General features: G+C 36.7%; 1 long non-coding RNA gene across 2 annotated transcripts; it reads right to left on the reverse strand.

The window, feature by feature from the left end:
* Nucleotides 1-576: 576 nt before the first annotated feature.
* On the reverse strand, nt 577-19,763 carry LOC113595862 (uncharacterized). Of its 2 annotated transcripts, none has more exons than XR_008290777.1 (3): nt 19,518-19,763; nt 16,435-16,582; nt 577-1,030 (listed from the first exon to the last, which is right to left on the reverse strand). It is a non-coding gene; the product is annotated as an uncharacterized LOC113595862 (long non-coding RNA). The 2 variants fall into 2 exon arrangements; XR_003416490.2 differs by lacking the exon at nt 577-1,030 and adding an exon at nt 12,146-12,270.
* Between the last annotated feature and the right edge of the window lie 3,402 nt (nt 19,764-23,165).

The raw sequence follows: 23,165 nt of genomic DNA on the forward strand, positions 1-23,165 counted from the left end.
GGAACTGATTTCTCATCCACATGAACTCCAGTGCTTTCCAACTTTCCTGAAATGGAGGAGTTCTTCCCTTCCAGCTGCACAGCCTCAGGCCTTAGAAAAAGTTAAAAAAATTGCACAAGAGATTCCATGGTTAGGTCTGGAAATGATGTATGTAATTTCTTAAAAAAATTTTTTTTTAATCTTTATTTATTTGTGTGTGAGAGAGAGAGAGCAAGCAGAAGAAGGCAGAGGGAAGAGACACAGAATTCAAAGCAGCTCCAGGCTCTGAACTTTCAGCACATAGCCTAATGTGGGATTCGAACTCATGAACCATGAGTTCATGACCTGAGCCAAGTTGGACGTTCAACTGACTGAGCCAACCATGTGCCCAAATATGTATATAATTTCTGCTTACAATGCAATGAATAGAATTCAGTAGCAGGCAGGTTCAAGGGGGGTCTGGCAAATTAGTCTTCTTGTGTGCCTCAGCTTGTGTGAAAAGTTTAAAATATGTTGATGAATTCCTATCATTTTCTCTGCCTCAAGTTTCCTCATCTGTGAGGTGTATGTCAACTTTATGATTACAGCCTTCCCAGTTCTATCTTTTATATATATTACATTCAATACAATAATCTGACTTCACTTTGGCATTCAAATGGATTGAGTTTATTTTTAACTTCATTTAATTGTGTTTTTTGTCTATTTGTCATTATACTGCATTTAATATCAAGTTAAGAGATTGTCAAATATGAGAGTGATCTGGATGCAACATCTGTCACTCTATTGAGTGCAAGCATTCATAGGCCGACCTGGCTGGCTAGGCTGAATCCCCTTCCTACTTCATCATTCTCTGTGTGTTCTTTTGGAACATGTTAGCTAGCTTGGTTTAATAGAAGGACTTTCCCAGAGAGAAGAGAAACATGTATGAGTAACTGTACTTCCCTGCAGAACCTCCAAACAAGTTCTCAGTGTCCATTTGCAGAATATAGGGTAGTCAAGTTTCCAAGACTCCAGGCACATCCAAATAAGATGCTGTGTGTGGCAGTCTGCCCTAAAAAAAAAAAGAAAAAAGAAAAAAAGAAAGAAAGTTAAGATTATCTGAGTATTTTTTTGTGTGCAAAAGCCTCCTAAATTTCAAAAAGTAATGGGAATATGTAGAAGCAGAAATAAAATCATTAGTTAATTTCTAGGCAATGTGCTGTAATTGAAAGAGTCAAGATTTCTGAATTTAAGTCATGACTTATTGATAGATGATTTTAAGCAAGTAACTTACATCATTTAGCCTTTCTGAACCTCCACTATTACCATTTTCATTTATTAATAATTATGACCATAATTAATAATTATGGTAGGGGCGCTTGGGTGGCGCAGTTGGTTAAGCGTCCGACTTCAGCTCAGGTCACGATCTTGCAGTCCGTGAGATCGAGCCCCGCGTCAGGCTCTGGGCTGATGGCTCAGAGCCTGGAGCCTGCTTCCGATTCTGTGTCTCCTTCTCTCTCTGCCCCTCCCCCCTTCATGCTCTGTCTCTCTCTGTCTCAAAAATAAATAAACGTTAAAAAAATTAAAAAAAAAAAAGGTTGGGAAGATGGCAAAGTAAGAGAACCCTAAGCTCACCTTGTCCCATGGATACAACTAGATAACATTCACATCAGTGTAATAACCCAGAAAATGACCCAGAAAGAAGATTGGCAGCACAAGCTCCACAACTAAATGCAGAGAAGAGGCCACATTGAAAAATATAGGATGGTGGAGATTCAGTGGCAGACTAACCAGATCTCCATGTCCATGGTGAGGAAGATCCACAGGCAGAGAAGGATTAGAAACAGACTATCATAAAGGGAAGACAAATCCCCATAAAATTTGTTTTTGACGACTAGAGGGGCTGAATTTTGTGAGTTCTTACAACCAGCAGGACTTAAAACATGGAACTTTAAAAATCAGCAGGCTGGAGGGCAATAGGAAGCAGAGTCCTCTTCTTTAAAGAGACAGTATGACAAACAACCCGTGGAGACACAGCTTAGAAGCAATAGCTTGAAAAATGCCTGGGACATATTGGGAAGAGAATTATTCACTCACTTCAGAGCATGTCCTGGAGGGACAGGATTCACAAGGATATACCTCCAGGAACAAAGGAGCTGGCAGGTGCCATTTCCCTCCCCTGGCCCTTAGCATAAACACCGGGCCACCTGTAGAGACAAGCTCAGTATGGACACCAACTACTTGTTTACACAAAGGACATCCTCCCACCACACTTTGACAGATATGCTCTTTCTAGTCACCTTTGCTTCAGTCCCATTGCTGAAGATCCCCTCCACCAGAAGACCAGCACAAAACTTACCAAAAACTTTTCTCTCTACCTGCAGGGTTTGTGGAACCTTGGCACCAGACCAGTAGTCACCTTGTTAAAATTGACATCCCACCCCTGCTGGCCCAGTCCTGGCAGCAGCTGTTCATCACCTTTCAACAGAACACGAAACTTGAGGATACTGCACACCCCACCCCCTCGAATAAACTCTTGGTCAAACCCATTCAAACTGAAATCACAAACTTGTCAGTGTGCAAGAAGCCCTTATAGGGGCCAGCACCACTCCAAAGTGACTCCTGCCCTAAAGAAAGTAAAACACACACACACACACATAAACACAAACACACACACACACACACCAGTAAGATGGCAGCCCCAGCAGTGGGCTAGGGGCAGACATTTGATCTGATCGCAAGCTGGGCTCATCAATGACAGCTTCTCAAGGGATAACACAGAGAAAGCACCCTGTAGTTTGGTGCTACTGCATCTCTGGCAAATGCATGGTCTGACTAAATTCAAGCCCAAGGTGGTCCTGGACTGATCTATGAACAACGCAAGGACCAAACACTGCCTAGAACAGGCAAAGAGAGCCACTGCAGATGACTGAACTGAAGAAGAAAGTGGCCAATACGCAGGGTGCAGCAAACACTCATAGAGGACACCCTATGAAGCACCACACTCTAACAAACGATGGACACTGCACTGCAAGACACTACTGGACCTCTTCTTCATAAGGCCATTACTTCTAAGAGCAAGGGACATAGCTGACTTTCCTAACACAAAGAAACAGACACAAAGAGTCAGACAAAATGAGGAAACAGAGGAATATATCCCAAATGAAAGAACAGGACCCAATCACAGCAAGATATCTAAGTGAAACAGAGATGAGTAATATGTCTGATAAAGAATTTAAACTAATGATCATAAAGATATTCACTGAACTTGAGAAAAGAGTGGAAGACATCAGTGAGATCCTTAAAGAGATTAAAAAAAGAACCAATCAAACATGAAGAACACAATACTTGAAATTAAAAATACTCCAGATGGAATAAATAGCAGGCTAGAGGAAGGAGAAATAATTAATAATCTGGAAGACAGAGCAATGGAAAGTCATCAAGCTGATCATGTGAAAGAAAAAAATGCAAAATGAGAAAAGACAGGGAAATCAGGGTCTCCTCACGCACAATAGCATTTGTATTATAGGGATCCCAGAAGAAGAAAGAGAAATTTCATTTTATACACAATAGCTGAAAACTTCCCTAATCTGGGGAAGGAAACAGCTAGATCCAGGAGGCATAGAGATCCCTAATAAAATAAACGCGAGAAGGTCCACACCAAGGCACATAGTAATTAAAATGGCAAAAATAGTGATAAAGACAAAATTTAAAAACAGCAAGAGGAAAGAAGATAGTTACATAAAAGGGAAACCCTGTGTGGTTATCAGATAATTTTTCAGCAGAAACTTTGCAGGCCAGAAGGGAATGACGTGATATAGAATGATGAAAAGAAAAAAAAAAAACTGCAGCCAAGAATATTCTATCCAGCAAGGCTGTCATTCAAAATAGGATAGATAAGGAGTTTCCCAGATTTAAAAAAAAAAAGCTAAAGGAGTTAATGACCACTAAACCAAACCTAAAGAAATGTTAAAGGGGACCCTTTGAGTGGAAAAGAAAGACCATAAATAGGAGTACAAAAAGTAGGAAGCACAAAAGCACCAAAATTAAGCATATTTGCAAAAAACAGTCAAAGGACTCACAAAATAAAAGAATGTAAGATATGACACCATATACCTAAAACACAGAGGGGAGAGGAGTAAATATTGGGTTCAAACTTAAGTGATGAACAACTTCATATAGACTTCTATATGCAGAAAATGTTGTATACAAAGCAAATGATAACCACAAATAAAAAGCCAGAATAGATAAGCAAAATTAAAAAGAAAGGAATCCAAATATACCATTAAAGAAAGCTAGCGAGCAATGAGAGAAGAAAGCAAGAGAAGAAAGGATCATAGAAGAATGACAAAAACAACCACAAAACAAGTAACAAAATGGCAATACATACATGCTTATAACTAATTACTTCAAATGTAAATGTCTAAATGCTCCAATCAAAAGATATAGGGTGATAGAATGGATAAAAAAAATACCCATCTGTATGCTGCTTACAAGAGACTTATTTCAGACTTAAGATACCTTCGGATTGAAAGTCAGGGGATGGAGAAACGCTTATTATGCAAATACAGGTGAAAAAAACTCCTAGGTAGCAACATTTACATTAAAAAAAAGAAACTTTAAAACAGAGACTATAACAAGTGACAAAGAAGGTGAGTATATAATAATAAAAGGGACTATTCAACAAGAAGATATAACAATTATAAATATTTATGCATCCAACCTAGGAGTACCCAAATGCATGAAACAGTGAATAACACATATAAAGAAGCTAATAAATAGTAATAAAATAGTAGCAGAGATTTTAACACCATATTTACATCAATGGACAGATCACCCAAACAGAAAATCACCAAGGAAATCATGGCTTTGAATGACACACTGGACCAGACAGATTTAACAAATTAATTCAGAACATTCCATCCTAAAGCAGAATATACAATTTTTCAAGTGCACGTTGAACATTCTTGAGAATAGATCATATATTAAGCCACAAAACAAGTCTCAACAAATTTTTCAAAACTGAAGTCATACTATAAATCATTTCTGATGACTACACTATGAAACTAGAAATCAACCACAAGAAAAAATCTGGAAAAAGCATAAATACATGGAGGTTAAATAAAATGCTATTAAACAATAAATGAGTCAACCAAAAAAAAAATCAAAGAAGAAATAAAAAAATACATGGACAGAAAAAACACAATGGTCCAAAATCTTTGGGGTTTTGTAAAAGTGATTCTAAAAGGGAAGATTATAGAAATATGAGCCTATTTCAAGAAGCAAGAAAAATCTTAAATAAACAACCTAACATCACACCTAATGGAGCTAGAAAAAGAACAATGAACAAAACCCCAAAACAGCAGGAGGAAGGGAATAATAAATATTAGAGCAAAAATAAGTGATATAGAAACTAAAAAACTACAAAACAGATCAATGAAACAAGGACCTGTTTCTTTGAAAAGATCAACAAAATTGATTTTCTAGCCAGACTCAAAAAAAAAGAAAAAGAAAAAATATTCAATAAACAAAATGACGATTGAGAGAAGAGAAATAACAATCAGCACTGTAGACATATAAACAAATGTAAGAGAATATTATGAAAAATTATATGCCAACAAATTGGACAACCTAGGGAGAAATAGATAAATTCTCAGAAACGTAAAACCTCCAAAACAAACAAACTGTACCAAAACTGAGGTAGAAAGAAACTTTGAACAGAGTAATCACCAGCAAAGAAATTGAATCAGCAATAAAAAAACTGAATAAACAAGAGTCCAGGACCAGACAGCTTACAGGTGAATTCTCTTAAACATCTAAAGAAGAGTTAATATCTATTCTTCTCAAACTATTCCAAAAAAATAGAAGAGTAAGGAAAACTTCCAAATTCATTCTATAAAGCCAGTATGACCTTGGTAACAAAACCAGATAAAGACAACACAACAAAATAGAATTACAGCCCAATATCTCTGATGAACATACATGCAAAAATCTTCAACAAAATATTAGCAAACCAAATCCAACAATATATTTAAAAAAGCATTCACCATCATCAAGTGGGATTTATTGTTAGGAATGCTAGGGTGGTTAAATAATTGCAAATAAATTAACATGATACATTCTATCAATAAGAGAAAGGATAAAAACCATATGATCATTTCAATAGCTGCAGAAAAAGCATTTGATGAAATACAACATCCATTCATGATAAAAACTCTCAGCAAAGTACATTTAGAGGGAACATGCCTCAACATAGTAAAGGACTTCTATGAAAAACACAGCTAACATCATTCTCAAAGGGGAAAAACTGAGAACTTTTCCCCTAAGGACAGAGCTAGACAAAGTTGTCTACTCTCATCATCTTATTCAACACAGTACTGACAGTACTATGCTACATTTTTATTCAACATAATACTGGAAGTATTATGCTTTGACTATAATAAAGTCACAGCAATCAGACAACACAAGAAGTTAAAGACTTCAAAATTGTTAAGGAAGAAGTGAAACTTTCATTATTTACAGATCACATGATACTATATGTAGAAAATACTAAAGATTTTACTAAAACACTACTAGAACAGATAAAGGAATTCAGTAAGCTCACAAAATACAAAATCAATGTAAATAAATCTGTTGCATTTCTATACACTAATAATGAAGCAGCAGAAAGAGAAATTAAGAAATAATCTCATTTATAATTCACCCAAAATAATGAATAAATTTAACCAAAGAGGTGAAAGACCTGTACTCTGAAAACTACAAAACTTTGATGAAAAAAATTGAACAGAACACAAAGAAATGGAAAGACATTCCATACTTAAGAACTGGAAGAACAAATATTGTTAAAATTTCTATACCACCTAAAGCAATCTGCAGATGTAATGTGGTACCTATCAAAATACTAACAGCATGTTTCACAGAACAAGAACAAACAATCCTAAAATTTGTATGGAACCACAAAAAACCCTGAATAGCCAAAACAATCTTGAAAAAGAAAACAAAACTGGTGGGATCACAATTCCAGACCTCAAGTTATAAGCTATATTATAAGTAGTAATCAAAAGAGTATGGTACTGGCACAAAAATACACACGTAGTTCAATAGAACAGAATAGAAAGCCCAGAAAAAAGCCCACAATTATATGGTCAATTAATCTTCAACAAGTATTCTTCAACAAGAATATGCAATGGGAAAAAGTCTATCTCTTCTATAAATGGTGTCAGGAAAACTGGACAGCTACGTGGAAAGCAATAAAACTAGACCACTTTCTTATACCATAACATAAAAATAAACTCAAAATGGATTAAGAACCTAAACGTGAGACCTGAAACCATAAAAGTCCTAGAGGAGAGCATAGGCAGTAATTTCTCTGACATCAACCATAACCTCTTTCTAGATATGTCTCTTGAGGCAGGAAAACAAAATCAAAAGCCAACTATTAGGACAATTTCAACATAAAAACTTCTGCACAGCAAAGGAAACAATCAACAAAACTAATAGGAGAAGAATGGGAGAAGTTATTTGAAAATGACATATTTGAGAAAGGGTTAATATCCAAAATGTATAAAGAACTTATACAACTCAACACCAAAAAATAATAATAACCCAATTAAAAAATGAACAGAAGATACGAACAGACATTTCCCCAAAGAAGACATGCAAATGGCCAAAAGACACATGAAAAGATGCTCAACGTCATTCATCATCAGGGAAATGCAAATCAAAACCACAAAGAGATCACCTCACACCTTTCAGAATGACTAAAATCAAAAACAAGTGTTGTCAGGGATGTAGCGAGAAAGGAACACTTGTGCACTGTTGGTGGGAATGCACACTGTTGAGTCCACTATAGAAGACAATATGGAGATTCCTCAAAAAATTGAAAATAGAATTAGCCTATGATCCAGTAATTACACTATAGGATATTCACCCAAAGAATGACAAAACACTAAATTGAAGGGATATATGAACCCCTATGTTTATTGCAACATTATTTACAATAACCAAATTATGGAAGCCCAAATGTCCATTGATAGATCAATGGCTAAGGAAGAGATGTAAATATATGCATACATCTATACATATATATACATGTATATATGCATATACATATATGTGTGTGTATATGTATATGCACAATGGAATATTGTTCAATCATAAAACAGAATGAATTCTTGTCATTTGCAATCCACGTGGGTGAAGCTGAGACTATAATGCTAAACCCCATAAGGTAGTCAGAAAAAGACAAATACCACATGATTTCTCTCATGTGAAATTTAAGTAATGAAACAAAGGAGCAAAGGAAAAAACAAACAAGCAAACAGAGACAAACTGAAAACCAGAGAACAAACTGCTGGTTACTAGAGGAGGTAGGTGGCAGGATGGGTGAAATAGGTAGAGATTAAGAGTACACTTATCATGGGGTGCCTAGGCGGTTCAGTCAGTTAAGTGTCTGACTTTGGCTCAGGTCATGATCTCATGGTTCCTGAGTTTGAGCTCCATGTTGGGCTCTGAGGGCTTGGAGCCTGGAGCCTGCTTTGGATTCTGTTTCTCCCTCTCTCTTTCTCTCTGCCCTTTCCCTGCTTGTGTGCATGCACTCTTTCTCTATCTCTCAAAAAATAAATAAAATATTAAAAAAAAAAGAGTACACTTATCATAATGAACACTGAGTAATATATGGAACTGTTGAATCACTGGATTATATACCTGAAACTAATAAAACACTGTATGTCAACTACACTGGAATTAAAATTAAAATAATAATAATAATAATAATAATAATAATAATAAGGACCAATTCACCTGGATATTCTAAGAATCAAAAGACAAAGTGCATGGGAAGTTCCTCTATAAACTATAAAGACCTACACAATTTAAAAAATAAACAAGGAGAGAAAACACAAAAGGAAAACAAGCAAGGGAAGGCCCAGGGCTAGAACTGTAGTGCTTATGAGAAACTTGCACTCAGAAGTGAATGGGTTGGGATTTGAGACCTCTGCAGCAATATCAGAGGGAAAACAGAGCTGGAAGTCTAGAGAGGAGAAAGGGAAGCTGGGGAGTAGGGTCAGTGAAGAATAGAAAGAATGGGAAGAAAAAGAGATAGGGCTTTGTGAGTTAAAAAAAAATGACTTTAGAGGGCAATTTTTAAATAATTTTTTTAAATTTTGGAACAAATATAGATTTACGGAAAAGTTGCAAAGATTACACACAGGTTTCTTCTATACTCCTCACTCAGTTTTCCCCACTTTTAACATCTTATGTAACAATAACATATTTACCAAAAGTGTGACATCTAGCACAACATACTGAACACAGTGTGTAATAGAAATTATTCTGTACAGATTCATACACACCACTAGCACTAGTGAGAAATTGACATTGGTACATTATTATTAACTGAACACCAGAATTTATTTGAAACCCTAATCTTTTGATAGCTATCAATTCATTTTACTGGTCTCAGGTGAACGTAAACTGATCCCTGTCCTCATGTGACCCGACTTCCTTAATTTCTGGCTTACTGACTCAGTTCCCAAAAATATATGGTGAAGCGAAATCACAGATGTCTTTCCTGGACCTCAGGACAACACAAATGTGTGTCTTGATGAACAGATATTCTGGAAATAACTCTTCAGTGTTAGTCTTTCTAGGTAGCAGGGTGAGATGATGCATCCACCTGGGTCAGTAAAGAAAGTGCCATCATTTTATTTTCTTTAACTTAGTCACAAACCACCAGGAAATTACTTTGAACAATATGAGACATATTGCAGAAAGCCCTTGGGAAAGGAGGCATTTAAAAGTCACCACATTCTACAATATTTGTAGAGACATCTTAAGAGAAAGCTTTGCATAGTGGCACTACCTCAGATCATGCCAGGATAACCTGAAGATCACTCTTGAAGTTTCATCCATTTGAAGTGGTCTTCAAACATATTTCTAAGAACAGTTTAGATATCATATGTGTTGGGTAGTCGTAATCACTCTTGGCATTTAGTGCAAACAGAGTGAGAGATGGGAAGCATCTGCAATGCTTAGGTCAGTATTACACAATGAAGAATTGTCCTACCTAGCCGTCAAGCAAACACTGATGAATACTGCCAAGAAAAAGTGAATCTTTGAGATATCCATAAGGCAGAGGCTAAGGATTCGTTAACAGCTTTTCTAGGAATCAGCATCTCCTGATTCCTTAGGGCTAGCTTTTCAGGGAAATACTGATTGTCAGAAATGCAATGCCATGTGTGTATGTTTCCTTCTTCAGCATGGAGAAAGAAAAGAGGCAAATTTATCAGAACTGTAAATCACAACAATATAAATAAGGATAGCCATAGATACATGTACACATTCCATGAATGGTTTCTTTTCTTTTGTGTGTATCAGTGCTATAGCAGAAATAATTACACTCTAGTGCTTGCCAAGCTTCTTAATGCAGTAACAGTTGCAAGTTATTCTCTTAATAGAATTCTGAGAGCAAATATCACTAAATACTGTGAAAATGCTTCTCATTATTTTACATATTTTCTCCCTGCATCTGCGTGTCTCAAAACAGACCTAAAAGCTCCACCAGAGACAGGAGTTCAGCACTTCAACACGTGTCCTTTTAAAAATGTGGGGAAATTCACAAATTAATTTGCAAGCTAAATTATGTAATCGGATACTGATTTATTCTCCAAGTGCAGTTAATAGGTTGCTTTTTTCATTAAAAAAATTTAATGTTTATTTATTTTTGAGAGAGAGAAAGAGACAAAGGGCGAGTGAGGGAGGGGCAGAGAGAGAGGGAGACACAGAATTTGAAACAGGCTCCAGGCTCTGAGTTGTCAGCACAGAGCCTAAGGTACCCACAAACCATAAGATCATGACTTGAGCCAAAGTCGGATGCTTAACCAACTAAGCCATTTAGGTGCCCCTATTTTCTTCTTTAAAGGAGGCAAAAAGACTTGCCGTGGGCCCAAGAAGAGTTTTGCCAATATGTAGAACTTGCTTAAGGTAGAAATTTCAGTCCTCATTGGCTTAAATTCATGGTATGTGAGGTTATGAAATTGGGCAAAAATGGTCATTGAAAGTGTCATTTAAAAAATCCAGTCAAGGGTTCATGGGTGGCTTAGTTGGTAAAGTGTCTGACTTCAGTTTGGGTCAAGATCTCACAGTTCACGGGTTTGAACCCTGCGTCGGGCTCTGCGCTGACAGCTCAGAGCCTGGAACCTGCTTCAGATTTTCTGTCTCCTTCTCTCTCTGCTCCTCCTCCACTTGTGCCCTGTCTTTCTCTCAAAAGGTGAATAAACATTAAAAAAAAAAAACAACTATTCATTTCCTTTCCCCTGATAAGCTTTGCACATGCAACCCTGCTTGCAACTTCTAGAAATCTAGCTGTCTACCAGTATACTATTCAGCTATACTAGACTTATTTCTTATAGCAAACACACAATTGTTATCTCAGCCTCATTACTGCTCACACCTTACCTAACTTCATTTTGGCTTTGATATTTTTTGGCTTTGAAGGGGAAGAATAGGTCTGGTATCCCTTCTATTCCCAAGAAGACATGCTAACTGTGCTATAGGAAATAGGGACAATTTAGAAGCTTTACAGAATTTCAACAAGAACAAAACAGGACAACAAGAACAAAAAAAAAAGGAATTCATGCAGTGAAATAAAAATTAAGCTGTGCTGAAATCTTTGCACATTCTCAGCATGATTTTATATGCACTTAATATATTGATAAGTATTCCAAATACAGCGTAATTTAAATTCTAATTCAGGATATTAAGTACTACTGAAACAAAACCATCTTTTAGTTTAGCCTATGGATTCACAAGCAGTTCCTAGACCATTAACTTTTCACTAAAAGATAGATTTCATACCTACTTTTACAATGAATAAGCACCTATACCAAAATCTGTTTTATTTACCAAGGATAAATACTTAAAATATCTCCTTTAAAGACTCCAATTTTATGTTACAGGAAGTCATAACTAGTATTTTTTTAATGATACACAAACAGAATGCTATGTACCCACTGCCAGTAGAGGCAATGGCCAAGTCACAAGGAGATAAAGCATGAGTATTACTTTAATATCTTAACTGTACTTATTGTTTTCTTTGTAATATGATACTGTGTTGGCAACTGGGAATATCTTGGAATCAAGGGCTCTTGATGATAAAAAGAAACTCAGAGACCAACTGGATAATTTCTTTTGCTTTATTAATATGGAAGTTGGGGTCCAGTGAGGTAAATTGACTGGATCAAGATCATCCAAACTTCTAGGAGAACTCCATCAAAACACTGCCACGTTTAAGAAAGATTTTTCTATTTTTTTCTGGGAAAACAAAAACAAAACCTTTAACTTCAGTAGTTATAATGTTTACTGCCACTGAAGATAAGTTCTCTGTTGCTGGACTTTGGTATATGCCCTAAGATAATGTAATGGATGATTTTCAGTTAAATACCTTATTCCTATTATATGTGTTGCAACTGAACCAAATTTGCTAGTTAGTCTCATATGAAAAACCACAAGTGTTTTCATATTTTGATCAGATTCTAAGACACTTTCTCTTCTTAAAGTTTTGTATGTTTCAAAGCTTCATATATAAGATTCAAAATGAAACGGCCTCTTCCTGACCATAGTATAAAAAATAAGCACTTCCCAATCTGATCTTCCTTTATATTTTTCACCATTTACCACATATCATAAGGAAATGATTATATAAATCATATATTATTGAATCAGAGAGAAATTATTTGCTCTGAACTGATCAGATACCTCATCTAAGCCTCTGTAATCTATTGGTTAGGTCACAGACTTACATATACAGAATTTTAGGAAATATAGCAAATGAGTCTTCTCAGGTGGTTAATGCTACTTACAGAGTAAAAGAGATCACATTTGTTAAGCTAGTGACTGGCAGCATAGCATGTCTATTGTAGGAGGGTGTTTGTTTTAAGTGTATAGTTACAATTCTTTAATGAGAAGGTAGTTATTGCTTTGAGATTAGTTCAGAGATAAGAACCCTTTCCACTGGCAGCCAAATGGAATTTCATGACTTTTTTGACCTCGGCCATCAATATTATGGCTTCTAGCCATCCCCTCTGTTTTGGTCTGAGTGCACAGGTGGCAATATTACAAATAAAACAGTTGGGGCACAGGTTAAAATGCCAGTGGCAGAATTTGAGCCACCGTAACCTAGGGAGTTGAGTAATCATAACAGTACCATCGCATCTGTGAATTCAGACCCATGGCGCTATTCCAGAAAGTGTGAATTCAAGTTACCTTCCCTGAATGACAGTTCTGTCTTTCCCTCATGGATTTCCCACTTGTAATAGAGGTTTAGGTTGATATGCCCAATTCTGTGGTAATGACAGACAGAATCTGGGAGTCACACTTTTTAAGGTCAGTTGACCTAGGAAAGTTAGGCAATCAATACAACATTTGATGATCACCATTTTTTCAATTTATCCTAAAGCAGTGAACCCACTCTGTCAACAATTTCTTTTTTTTTAATATGAAATTTATGGTCAAATTGGTTCTATACAACACCTAGTGCTCATCCCAACAGGTGCCCTCCTCAATACCCCTCACCCACCCCCCATCAACCCTCAGTTTTTTCTCAGTTTTTAAGTCTCTTATGTTTTTGCTCCCTCCCTCTCTAACCTTTTTTTTCCTTCCCCTCCCCAATGGTCTTCTATTAACTTTCTCAAGATCCACATAGGAGTGAAGACATATGATATCTGTCTTTCTCTGTATGACTTATTTCAACAATTTCTTAAATCTACCTTTAAATAAATAATATTTCTGGAACTCACGCTGAATAACCAGAATAGCTTGTAGATTAAAAACTAGTTGAATATAATTCTAACACTACCAAGTTTTCTATTAGGAATTCATCACTGAAATGGGTTTTACCACGGGATATTGCTACTATCCTACTATTTATATAAGTAATTTTATTTATCTTCAGAATTTTATTTTGCCAGTCTATAAAAGAACACTTGACTTAGTACAACAATTTAAAAAAGAAGTAATTACTGATGCAGTCTTTAAAAAGCAAGAGTATGTATGTCCCATTTGCTTTGTGTTACGTCCTACCATGCTGCCACAGACCTAAGGGGAAAATACTGTTAGAGAATGACGATTTCTATGTTGTTCCTTTAGGTTGATTTGCAATGAAATGTTTTGAAATCTGATATTCTACTTTGCCATTTTCGTGAGTTATTTAAAGCTTTCCTTCTGCACACTTGAGAATGATGGGGGTTTGAGGGTGCCAAGAACGAGCTTAAACTGACTAGGAGTGAATTTGTGTTTTGGAGTCTTTATATCTTCCTACTAATATCACACTCTTTTGAGGAATGCTAAGAAATTGTGTGGACTTCAGAAATTGCTCACATTGCCTTTTTATTTTCTTAAATATTGTGTCTGATTTCATTTTTATCTCATTTTGTAAAATAATGTACAAATAAAATGTCCTGCTTTTGTATTCTCTGGAATCAATGAAAGATATTCTCTCTCTCTCTCTTTCTCACACACACACACACACACACACACACACACACACTCACTCTCACTCTCACTCTCGCTCTCTCTCTCCCTCCTTCTCTCTCCACTCCAACTTGTTAGGACTTGCTATGACAATACAGAAAACAGTATTGGCTTGAGAACCAATAAGCTGAGAGGCTGCCATGTGTAACTAGAATCCAAAAATATTTCTAGCTAGGTATATTTCATCATAAAAATCTCTCCATTTGCACTGCCCTTTTGATGGTTGCTCCTAATGTTATCCCTTTACCTATATACTTAAGAATTGTTTTCAGGTGGATCATTTTCTGTTTCCAGGTGATCCTTTGCCATCACCTTCTTTATCTAGCCAATAGCAGTTGTTTACCTACCTACAAGAAATATTACTCTGAGGAATTGTTATGAAACCCCTATGGTATGGGAAAAGAATTACTGACATTTTTAGTTCTGAATACCCAGCACTTTTTCTTCTTTTGAAATATACCACTGCACATGCATTTTAATTAAACCAAAAGTGCATTCACAGAGGGGTTTACATGTCACCAATTATTCTGAATAAAGGTTTTTCTCTCCTTTTTGGATGTTAAATCATTATCTGTCTTTCAACACGTGTGGAAAATGCAGTTATAATTGTTGTAAATAACATCTTTTCCTAAGCATAAATTTGGGATGTGGTCAGTTTTCTTTTTCCTCCAGAAGCTCAGAAACTTCAATTGTCTCACTATGGGTGTTTTCTAAAGTACAGTCACAAAAGAGATTCTGAAAATGACAATGTTGTGTTTGATATTTATTCTCTTGCACTGACTTCCATATCAAAACTGCTAAGTTGAGAAGACAAAAGATGCTTTCCCAACTGCTGGCAACACAAAGCTCCTTTGTATTCTGACTCTTCTCTTTCCCTTACATCAACATCAATAAGTACTTTGTGGGAGAAACTGAAATGTCAGTCTTTCCAAGGAGCAATCAAGTCCAGTTTATTCTTTACTCTGTAATTAAAGCCTGTTTCTATGAAAAAAGTAAACCAATACCCCAGTAGCCAAAGATAAACTGCCGTGCTATTTTTAATCTACAGCAACCCATTCAACACTATGAACCCTTTGAGACTTGCTGTAGTTTTGCATTCTTGAGCCAGTAGAAAAAAGATTCATGAAAGACAGTAGTGGATAATAGTTTTGTGGTAATAAAATTGGGTGTCTTCTTTTAAATGCTTGTTTTTAAACAAATACACTACAAAGGACCAGGATGAAAGTAAAAGGTTTTATGAATGTGCTTTATACACCCAAACTGTGTATGCAATATGAAGGGGAGCAGAATATACCACCCCCAAAATATGCTTCTGTATTTTGAGCTAGTTATTTAAGACACAAAACAAACCAAACAAAACCCAGCAGACAGGGGAGAAGCTCTGAAAACCAAGTAGAATACCCTTTTGTAAGAGACATTTGCATTTATAAGGGAAATCTTTATTTGTAATGGTGTCTTTTTTTCTGTACCAGGAAGAAGAATTCTGGAAACTCTGATCAACGGGAAAGCCAAGGACTGAAATCAGCATAACAACTACACTTTTACTGTGATTTGCCACATAATGTCCCATAACTGGATCTCCCACACTCAACATCTTCTTCTGTCTTCAGCTGGAAATGGTATTAAAGGTGGAAGCTTGGGGTATTTCAGTTAGTTTTCCTGGGTCTCTCCCATGTAAACATAAGTTATACATATTATTAAACTTCTGCTTGTTTTTCTTCTGTTAATCTATCTTATTACAGAAGGTGAGAGGAATGACTCTCAGCAAAGAACCAAGAAGAGTAGAGGAAAAATATTTTTCCTTCCCTACAAGTCTTTCCTTTCATTCCCTGAATATGTGTCAATGCCAGTCCCAATGCCTCAATTTGCTGCAGGACTTGAGAATATTTAAAAAAGGAATTCCAACACAAAAAGGGAAAAGAGGTTGAAACTGGTTATTAGACTTACTTCTTAAGTTCCACCTTAGGGTCCCCTAAAGATAGTTTCCTCCTCAGCACCCAGCTGGCTGCCATACAGAAATGTGGACACTGTGCTCAGCTATGTCTTTGCTGAGTCCCAGGCTCCTCTTCTCATGTTTGGCTGCTAGCTTCTTTCTCTAGAGAAGAGAAAATTTTAATATCACAATAATCTCATCAATTCAGTAAGCAACTCTTAGTTTTTAATGTCCATTAAGAATTCCTCCATTCGATCCCTCTCTTCTATGATTTGGTATTTATATAATCAAAGGTTACATTAAAATGATTTCCTCAAAGATATATAGAGCCAATCCTATGGTTCTCTATATAGATATATACACCCAAGCCTATGAAATTTTTATATAGTAATATTTTGAATAAATAAGTCTTTTTTGCTCATCACCTGAGTTCAAAAAAGTCCCTTCTCACTATGAGCTGCTCTGCCCTTGTTATGGGAAATGTATAATATGTGATGATTTGTAAAGGATTTCCCAGGAAAAACATCACCCTCACCCCTATGACTTTAATATGTCAATCCTCTATTCCTGTGCTGCCTAAGAGGAATACAATGCAAGCCACAAATGTGACCCATATATGAAATTTAAAATTATTTCCTGGCCACATTAAAAAAGTAATACAAAGAAAGAGGTGAAATTAATCTTAATAGCATATTCTATTTAACTTAACATGTCCCCAATATTATCATTTTAACATCTACTCAATATAAAAACATCATTACTGAGTACTTTTTCTTTTCTTTTCTTTTTTTTTTTAATATAGAGGCATTGAAATTCAGTTGGCATTGTACATTTACAACACATTTCATTTCAGATTAGCTATATTTCTTTTTTTTTAATGTTTATTTTTGAGAGACTGAGAGAGAGAGCACAAGCAGGGGAGGAGCAGAGAGAGAGGGAGGCAGACATAGAATCCAAAGCAGGCTTCAGGCTCTGAGCTGTCAGCACAAAGCCAGATACAGGGCTCAAACCAACAAACCGTGAGATCATGATCTGAGCTGAAGTGGGATGCTCAACCTACTGAGCCACCCCAGAGTCCCAGATTAGCTATATTTCAAGTGCTCAATAGCCACACAAGTCTAGTGGCTATCATACTGGATGAAGTTGTTCTAGATCTTCCCTGGTAGATGAGTCTTTCCTTTATATAGACCCACATACTGAATACATGGATGGACAATGGCCAGACCATGTATGACAATAAACTCTGATCTACATAAGACTCACAGGAAGTCATCCTATAACATCTATAACAATTGTTTTGGAATGATCAAGACTTGATCAATGACTGTATACCTCCTTAGCCCTCCTCCATCCCATCCTCCCAATCCAGGACCAACCAGAGAAAGTCAAATATACTCCCCAATCAATCACATAGGATGACTGCTTCTAGTTAGCTTCCTCCAGGTTTTCATGCCAAGAAACTCCAATCAGAGCATACTTGAAGCCTTACTTTTTTTTTTTTTTTTGCTATTAAGCCTTCTAACTTCCCTGCCTGCCTTTGATTCCTTGCCAAACACAAGTGGTAGCAGCTGACTACTTGCTTTAGAATCTGAATTAATAACCTCTGTTATCATTTGGGTGGTCTTAGGTTATTTTGATAAGACTTGAACTTCATTTTCCATTGTGTAGAAATTTTCTTATATTTGAAAACCCAATTTGTGAACTCCATGAGGAAATGGTGGAATGTAGTATAGAAAAGAGTGCTCTTGACCCGAGGCAATATGGTTTAGAGCAGCTACATTTTGCTGGAAACACAGACATTTGGGGGTTTTGTTTGTTTGTTTGTTTGTTTGTTCATGTGTTTGTTTGTACATTTAGGTAGCGACAGACAAATGTTTACCAAGATTAAGGCAAAATGTGTCATGATGCTGGTAGAGTGCTGAGAAAAGAGACCTTCCTCATTTATGCTTAGAGGACACACACTTTCCAACATGGAAAGGAAAACGGCTGTTGGCATTCCTGGATATTTCATGATCCATTTCCCACTACATAGCCTGTGACTGTACAGGCATTTTAAAAGCTCTCTGATAATGATAGCTAGTGGTTGAGGTTTTTAGAAACAGGCAAGATGTCTGCCCAAAATGTGGGATTATCACTTCATTTTTGGCTGAAGCTAAAGTGGGGAGAAAGCCCAAAGGAAAAACGGATCATTTCTGTGGCTGTACAAGCAGTGGAATAATATATATAAATGTTACCAAGAAAATCTAGAAAATGTTTGCAAACCCAGCAGTGTAAATGTTATTTTTAAGACTCAAGTTAAAGAAAAATTTAATCAAGGCAAATAGAAAATAAATTTTTTCAGAGTTAAGTTAAAATTGGATCCATTTCTTATTTAAGAAATTTGAAAAAAACTTTTTCTTAAATAGTGATCCCTCTGCTTTGGATTCTGACCCATGAACACTGGTTTAAAATGACTATTAAGAGGCTAAAATGAACACTTTTGAGTTTTAAAGTTGCCATTAAATGAAAAGATTTTATTTTTTAAAAAAATAAATAAAATGAAATGTATTTTCATAGCTAGGCTATGGAAATGATGAAGCTTTAGAGAGAAAGGACATCTAATTATTTATAAGGTGTTTATGGTGTAAAAGTCCAGGGCTCCCTAACACCTTATTTACCACCTTATAGCCATGCCTTGACAAAAGGAACCAGGAGGGCTTGAAAGGGCCCAAATACCTTTGCAAAGGTAATCACTTCTCCTGCAGTAACTAGTTATCTGACAGGCTCCCACCCAATGTGTTTCAAAATTTTATGCGGATCTACACTATTTTTATATGAAATGCACTATTTCTCAGACTCTATTTAAAAAAAAAAAAAACTTCTTTCCACTATAGTCCCACTTTGAGATATTATTACATGGCAAGAACGTGACATTCCTGACCTCTAAAAGATTTACAATGCAAACATTATCCAAAGATGAAAATTACATCACCTCACTATGAAGATGAGGCTTAGTTCATCAATCACTAATTGAGAAACTTAGCCAAATATTAATATAAATGTCATATCTCTGTTCGACAGGACACAGAGCGGTGGTTTTGATTTGGTCATAACTTACATCATCCATGAGCCTTGATGTCTGCTATCTTACCCGTGCAGCAAGGGTCTTATCTAGGATGTGAATTTCATTGGAAAGCTGGCTGTCTTGAAAAGGAGAGAAGAGATGAGAGAAAAACTAGATACAGAGGACCAATAGTGTTTTCACTCGTGAACAGTTCAGATTAACTCATAAACAACAGAAACATTTTCATGATCGGGCAATGGTGCCTTGTCTGCTGGCCACATATCTTGTCCTTTGGAGGAAACCAGCCCAACCAGAGTGATCTGTTGCCATAGCAATGTGGAATCCAAGCTGGTTCCAGGGCACAATTCTTGTCACAGTGTAGCCATATGTATGTGCTATAGACATTAGGCAGTCATTGAGGAAATTTATTAGTGATAATTCCTTCCTCTTTCTATTTTAGACCTTTGATGTCTGTTGATATTTATTGAAATAGAAACAGTCATGAAGTGATAAGAGAATTATGAGAAATCCCTCCCTACTGCCAAGAATACACATAATGGAGGAGATAATAATCGCCCCTTCTCCTGTATAGACCCAAAATTAGGAACTGGAGACAACCTTCTCCACACTTTTCTCTCACTCTTCACTATCTTATCTCTGGCCAGAATTGTCCTTGGAAAGCATATAGGCCAAGTCCCTCCAAAACCACATTGTGTGTGATTGAATTCAATAGCTTCTGGAAATTAAGTCTAGTAATGCACCTCTTTTGTGTCATAATTACATGATCCACAACCATTGCTGTTAAACCTGCTTGTCATTTAACCTGTTGTTAATGGTGTGTCACTCCAGACTTCAAGGATTTGGCTTCAACCTTCACATGTTAAAGTCTTCTATACTATCTTCCCTACCCACTGACAACTGGCTAAAAGTATTGATGTATTTCATTTCTGTGTTGATAGCATTCTATTCCAAGTGCTTTTATATATTAACTGAAATTAATCCTCAGGAGAAATCTTCATAATGATGATATAACTATCAGATCTTACAGATGAGGAAACTGAGGCACAGAGTGGTTAAGTAACTTGCCCAAGGTTTCTCAGCCAGTAAGTGGCCAAGCCAGGTTTCAAACGCAGTATTTTGAACTCAGGATCTCAGCCTTGAACCTACACACTGAAGACTGAGCCTATGTTTTCCTAAACTCCATATTCCCAGCCCCTAGTATGAGGCTTGCATTGTCAGGATTTTGAGTAAATGTTCAGTGATTTGGAGATGACATTGAAGGCAGAATCTCTATGTAGCTGTCATCATGCTGAGGTGTAGATGTTCAGCTGATGTGATCCTTGAGGCTGACTACATGCTTCATCTTCCAGCTGCTGACCCTGCCATTGTCTCGATTACCCAACCTGGGCTCCTGTTTTTTGCTGGTCTAGTTCTTAGTGATGTTATCAATGAAGCCTGGGTGATAGTATCACTACCATCATTCCTTTTCCTTCTAATATGTTTCCTTTTCTTAAACTAGTTCACCTCTTCCAGTCCCTCTCTCTGTTTCTAAATGGAATGTGAAAGCTCTATTTAATAAACAATGAAAAAAAAGCATGACAAGGTATCCATACTAAACTATATGGCAAAGGGGACTTATTTAGAAAAGTCTGCTTCATGTAAGGCAGTTATTTTTGCTCAATCATAATCTTTAAGAATGTCACTAAAGAAGTTGATGTGATCATATTACAGTCTTATCTCTGAACCTAACCCCCACCTAATGGATGCCAACTCCTGTTGCTCTGTAATGTTCTTAGCTCCTCTATGAAAGTAAAACATTTCCTATTCTCCTCAGTATACTTATTTTGGAAGCAATGGAAGTAGAAGTATTAGGCACATGACTTCAATGTGTTCCTAGAATATGACTGAGTGCTAATAGTTTCAACATTGGGAAGACAATGATCCACGTCCTGGAATGAATACTCAGATTGCCTAGAGTTAAGTACTTTCCTAGAGGTTAAGCACTTTCTCTAATTAGGATATTCTTAGGAATGAAAAGGAGGGCATTATTGAACCTTGGACTTCATCAGTGGTTCATCGGTGTTGAGGATACAATAATGAATAGGACCAGTCCCTGGCTTTAAGGAGATCATAATCCATCACAGGAGACAGACTATTTCTCAAGTGTTACCCATTGTAATAGATGTCTACATATACAACATACAGGACTGGCTACATAAGTTTCAGTGTCCAGTACAAATGAAAATGCAGGGACTTTGCTCACAAATTCATTTTTTAATTATTTTTTACATTTATTAAATTTTTTTTGAGAGAGAGAAAGAGAGCTGGCAGGGAGGGGCTGAGAGAGAGAGGGAGACACAGAATCTGAAGCAGACTCCAGGCTATGAGCTGCCAGCACAGGGCCCTATGTGGGGTTCAAACTCACAAACCATGTGACCATGACTTGAGCCAAAGTTGGATGCTTAACCAACTTAGACATCCAGGTGCCCCTGTTCACGAATTCTTAAGAATTTCAAAATGCATTAAACCACATGCAGGTCGCTTGGGCTGCACATCCATGAAGCTGGCCCTGCATACATGAAATGGGTTTGGGGTATAGACCACTGAAAGTCTTCAAAAGGGAGTAAAACCAGTGCTGGTTCTAGCAGGATGACTAGGGGTTTGGCATGTAGAGATGGAGGGAAGCACATTATGGGCAACAAAAGAGAAAAATTACAAAGGCAGGCTGTGTGAGAGCAGGTTGTCAGTCTATTTGGGGGATGACAAGCTATGAGGCCAGAGCATAAAGTCTTGCACTGAGGATGCCAATAGACAGGTCTGTAAAGGGAAGTTGTAACCAGAATGTCAGGGGCTTCATGAAATGACCCAGGAAGAAGCAGGCAAATCAATAAGGTAATTCTAGTTTCACTACTTACTTCCAGAAAGCTCTTGGGTAAATGACAGTATCCTGAGCTTAAGCTTTTTGTCTGAAAATTAGAGAGTTCTGGTCTTGGCTCAGTCTTTAATTAGCCGTGAGCCCTTAAATAAGTCACTTCCCCTCTCTGAAACTCAACATCTCTCCATATGGAGTGAAGAGCTAGGGCTACATGAGTGGTTTTCAAACTGAGCTCTAAGGAGGTGCCTCAGGGGATATGGGGAAGGTGGGTGAGGATAAGGAGAAGGCTTCAACCACCACACACTTGAACTAGAGCAGCTTCATTTTTATCAGTGTTATACGTGTGTATGTGTAAATATTTATTTACCTATATAGTATATATAACATGTTACATATTATATGTTATTGTATTATTTATGTATATGTATATTATGTCACTTAATAAAAATAATGCTAAATATTATGTGGTAAAAAACATATAATTGCTATATATGTTTTATTTATTCAACAAAGTGCCTCAGTGTTCACATCTGAAAATTGTGGCTATTTATTTTTTTATTTTAATTTTTAATGTTTATTTATTTTTGAGAGAGAAAGAGAGACAAAGCATAAGTGGGGGAGGGCAGAGAGAGAGAAGGAGACACAGAATCCAAAGCAGGCTCCAGGTTCTGAGCTGTCAGCACAGAGCCTGATGTGGGGCTCAAACTCATGAACCACGAGATCATGACCTGAGCCAAAGTCGGATGATTAACCAACTGAGCCACCCAGGGGATATTCACCCCTGAGGATATTTAATGGTATCTAACTTGTAGGTTAATACGATGATT

Source organism: Acinonyx jubatus, chromosome D4 (assembly GCF_027475565.1).
Source record: "Acinonyx jubatus isolate Ajub_Pintada_27869175 chromosome D4, VMU_Ajub_asm_v1.0, whole genome shotgun sequence".
Taxonomy (NCBI): domain Eukaryota; kingdom Metazoa; phylum Chordata; class Mammalia; order Carnivora; family Felidae; genus Acinonyx; species Acinonyx jubatus.